Here is a 5,255-nt window from a genome sequence, read left to right on the forward strand (position 1 = left end):
CAGCTGAAAGTCACCTCTCCAGGAAGTTTCTCGAAGCCCATGGAAGAGGTCCAGTTCCCCTTGTTTCACACATCCCCACAGCAGTCCCCACTTTTCCTTCACAACACGAACCACAATCACTTGTGTGATCACCTGCTTGTCTGTGTGATTATCGTCTGCTCTATAAACTCCACGGGGCAAAGACTGTGTCTCTTCTGTTCACAGTCTCATTCTCAGTCATCAGCATAGTGCCTGACACTTAGTGAGACCTGAATAAATGGTTAGTGAATGGACGGAATAAATGGCTCAATGAGTGTTTCACACTGATGAGGAACGTAGTTTTGGATAGAAATATACCGTGTTTCCCCGAAAATAAGACCTAGCTGGACCATCAGCTCTAATGTGTCTTTTGGAGCAAAAATTAATATAAGACCCAGTATTATATTATATTATATTATATTATATTAATTATATTAAAATAAGACCGGGTCTTATATTAATTTTTGCTCCAAAAGACACATTAGAGCTGATGGTCCGGCTAGGTCTTATTTTCGGGGAAACAGGGTATGAGGTTAGACAATGAAGTTCATGAACTCATCCTAGAAAAAGTGCTGCATACCTCTTTGCTGAAAATCACTATGGTCACCTTCGAAGTATTCCTCTTGGGAAGCTATGTACTGACACCAGAGCCTACTTCACCCTTCAAAGCAATTCTGGAACTCCTTTTCTGGAATGGCCATCAGAGCTGTTGTCGTATTACCTTTGATGTTCTGAATGTCATCAAAGTGTCTTCCTTTCAATATTTCCTTTATCTTTGGGTAAAGAAGTCATTGGGGGCCAGATCAGGTGAGTAGGGAGGGTGTTCCAATACAGTTATTTGTTTACTGGCTAAAAACTCCCTCACAGACAGTGCCGTGTGAGCTGGTGCATTGTCGTGATGCAAGAGCCATGAGTTGTTGGCGAAAAGCTCAGGTCTTCTAACTTTTTCACGCAGCCTTTTCAGCACATCCAAATAGTAAACTTGGTCAACCGTTTGTCCAGTTGGTACAAACTCATAATGAATAATCCCTTTGATATCAAAAAAGGATAGCAACATCGTTGCAACAAGTTTGCGAACTTAATTGTCAGACTTCATATGCGGAGGGTGAGTTGAACTGTATGTATTCTCCTTCAGGTGGTGTAAAGGGACATCAAGGATATCAATGAATATTACTTGAGCCAGGTATCTTTCACTAACAACCACTACGAGTAAGCTTTAAGGCTTTCATAATATGGTCTAAGTTTTGCTAAGAGTACTTCATGGAGTCCTACATAGAGACCGGATGGGTTTTGCAGAAGCAAATCAATCCTTGCTGTGGCGAGGTGCATGTCTGCTTTCAGATTCTTTAGGAGCAGTCTGTATAGCCCTCCTTCCCCCGAAGCTTCCCTGACACAGAATCAGCAGACTGGAGAGAAGAGGAAACCATTGCTGATATGATGTGGTGGGCAGAGGAAGGTGGATGGCACAATATCTGGTACAGGACAGGATTCTGTTCCTTGTCAGCCCTGTCCCTGAAGATGTCATCCAGTGAGTGTCACCAACACCAACACTTGGCAGACGGTCCTACTGGGAGAGGCTCCACTCACGAATGATGGCCGTGCCTCAGACTTTATCCACTCACCCCTCACTCCTGAGTAGCTGACCACACCTGCCAGGACAGATAATGGAAAGTTAGAAGGTAAATGAGTCTGTAAAAGACAACAGTGTCCTATTTATATATTCTTAGAAATACACCTGGCTCATTGACCAGACTGTTGGTGCCAGCAGGTCAACACATTCCTGAACTCTGTAAACAATCTGGGTATGAAGCCACACTGTCCAGAACTGGGATTCTAAGATCACAGCAAAGAGAAGGACTGAGCTTATGCAATACTCAATCACTTGAGCCCCCATGATGGCCCGACAAGGAACGTGAGTGGCATGTCCAACGGAGCAAAGTGCCTCTCTGGCCTGTGCTGGGATGGCCTGGGCCTGCCCTGCCTCCTGGATGGACATGACTCTGGACTTTCATAGCCTGTCAGTCCCCCTCTGCGAATACTCTTCCTTCAGATATGTTCATGCCTTTGTCAGCCGTCTTTCAACGCGGTGGCCCTGGGAGGCTATCCAAGTCTTTCTGTGAGCTTGCCAGTCTCTGCCTCATTGCGTAGCATTGGATTTATAATCCCACTCCCAGAGAACAAGCAAGCACCTCTATTTCTAAGTTCTTGGAGGACAGATGTCCACATGCTGCCCAGGCACTACTGGGTAGTGGAGAAGAGAGTTCCCCTCGCCTGGCACCAGTGGCTCTGATTGCTTTCATGACGCCACCACTGACCTGGTGCCCAAGGGGTAGCTCAGCAGGATGAAGGCCCTTCGTGCCACCCTCTGTGCGGAGGGAAGCCAGCGATGACAGGCCCCGACTCTCTTTCAAACCAGCATCTCCATAGTAGTGTAGCATTGCTGTGAAAAAGGACAATGAAATGACCCCTCAAGTAAAACTCTCTGGGATAGTGGATTCATTTAAATTTATTTCTCACTACTTTTCAGATGAAGACTTCTCTTCCCTATCTTTGCAAAATCTGGACAAACATACAGTGGGGGTGGGGAGTGGGGTAGAAGATTTCAAGCATTGTCTTAACTCCTACATCATGATTATACAAGGCATCATTCTGTGTCACAAGTGAAAAAAACCCAACTCACACAAGCTAATATATAAAGGAGGGACTTAGTCGGCTCACAAAACTAAAGGGTCAAGAGGTAGTTTCCAGCTTCAGGTGTAGCTGGATCCGGAGTCTCAAGTGATGTTATCAGCCTCCTTTATCTCTGGGTTCTGCTTCCTTTCCATGAGTTCACCTTCAGGTAGATTTTCTCCTGGCAGCTCCAGCTTATATGCTGCCAGCCCAACACACTCAGCAAAAAGAAAGATTCTCTTTAATAGTCCAGCTAGGGCTACCAGATTTAGTAAATGTATGGGACACACTTATACTAAAAAATTATTCCTAGCTGATCTGAAATTCAAATGTAACTAAGCATCTCGTATTTTAACTGACAACCCTTAGTGTAACACAGGTCCTAGGACTGAATCTGGGCAATTTGGATCACATACTGTCCCATACCAGGTCAGGAAGATGGGCTATGCAAACTGGCAGGCCAGGGAAATGAACGCTGTGCAGACAAAACCAAAAACATGTCCACACAGTGACCTTGAAGATCCCAAACAACAGTTAAAAATTGTAAAACTGCATGGTGGTTGTATGTCACAGAATAGTTTACCAATTATTTTCACATCACTCTTTCTTTGTCACCCATACTCATTTGGTTGGCAGAGCAGATATTAGAATCACTCCCTTTTTACTTTGCTCAAGCTGCTATAACAAAGCACCACAGACTGGGGGGGAGGGGGAATGGGTGGTGCTTAAACAACAGACATCTATTTTCTGAGTATAGTTCTGGAGGCTGCAAGTCCGAGATCAAGGTGTCAGCAAAGCTGGTTTCTTCTGAGGTTTCTCTCCTTTGCTTGCAAATAGATGTCTTCTTGCTGTGTCCTCACATAGTCTTTCCTCTGTACACGTCTGTGTCCAAATCTCTTCTTGTAAAGAAAGATATCAGTCATATTGGATTAAGGCTCAATAAACATTTTAATCTAATTACCTCTTTTAAGACCCTATCTCCAAATACAGTTACATTCTGGGTCCTAGGGGTTAGGACTTCAACATATAAATTGGCATGGGGGACACAATTCAGCCCACAACACTCTACCCTCTCCTTTCTTTCTTTCTTTCTTTCTCTCTCTCTTTCTTTCTTTCTTTCTTTCTTTCTTTCTTTCTTTCTTTCTCTCTTTCTCTCTTTCTCTCTTTCTCTCTTTCTCTCTTTCTCTCTTTCTCTCTTTCTCTCTCTCTCTCTCTCTCTCTCTCTCTCTCTCTCTCTCTCTCTCTCTCTCTCTCTCCTTCCTTCCTTCCTTCCTTCTTTCCCTCCCTCCCTCCCGCCCTCCCACCCTCTCTCTCTCTCTCTCTTTCTCTTTTCAGGTAAGGAACAGGACAGTGAGTATGGTCACAACTTGTCCCCAGCCACAGGGCTGGTTTAGTGGTGGAACTCAGTAAGGAGCCTTGCCCAATTCCAAGCAGTGGCAGCCGCGGCTGTGCCTGCCTACCCTCTGCCCGGCCTTCATCCCCTTGTGTGCCCACTGTTTATACATGCCACCTACTGCCAGAGTGCAAGCTCCCTTCCTAGAGAGCACACAGCAAACTCACCTTCGTGATCCCTGCACCTCAGGCTGGACCAGACATCCAGCAGATGATATAAGCATTCCTTCCTTGGAAGGAAGGAAACTGAGAAGAAAAAATCTCTAAAGAGTTTTAGATTTAGTTAAAAAAGAGGGGAGGACGGGGGCCCATGCTCGTGATTTGAAGGGATAAAGACTCTAGAACAGCACAAATGATGAGCCCTATGGATGTGTAAATGAGCCTGGGGAAAAACTAATCAGAAGGGTAAATTACCAAACAGAAAAAGACTAAAACAAGTGAGGGAAGAATAGTGAATATTTTCGTTGCTTTGGTTCATAAGAAATTCATGAGCACTGAGTGTGAAAATGTTGTTGGTTTTGGTGGTGGGAAAGAATTGTAAATATGTATAATATGTAAATACTTTTATAATAAAAACCCATGAAGATAAATGAGGCTGCCTGCAGAAAAGCTGTGAACTCTGTAAGATGCTAATGTAACTCTCGTCACTCTAAGAAATTACCATAATGCTTACAGGGCTTTGAAAGTTCCTGAGCTTTGGAAATAAATGCATAAATTCTAAATACTAACCAGAAAACTAACTCTCTCTCTCTCTCTCTCTCTCTCTCTCTCTCTCTCTCTCTCTCTCTCTCTCTCTCTCTCTCTCTCTCTCTCTCTCTCTTTCTTTTTTTAATCTGAGGAAGACAGCGTTAGGAATGACAAGCGCTGGAATCGGATCTATATGGGGTCAAGTACGACTCCGTCCATCACCGAGGAGCTGTGCAGGCGTGGGCGAGTGGTCCAGCCTCTCTGCCCTCACTTTCCCCATCTATGAAATGGGGAGAACGCCGTCTACCCGCGCCGCGTTTGGGGAGGAGCCAATGCGCATCAGCGCGCGGCTCCCGCAGTGTTACTTCGCTGCCCGGCGCGCGCCGCCCAGTGGCCGCTGGACGACAGGGGACCCGCCGGGAACGAGGCCGGGGCGGGACGCGTCGGGGCGCGGCGGGCGGAAGGGGCCGGCCCGGGGGACTCGCCGC

Source organism: Rhinolophus hipposideros, assembly GCF_964194185.1.
Source record: "Rhinolophus hipposideros genome assembly, chromosome: 20".
Taxonomy (NCBI): domain Eukaryota; kingdom Metazoa; phylum Chordata; class Mammalia; order Chiroptera; family Rhinolophidae; genus Rhinolophus; species Rhinolophus hipposideros.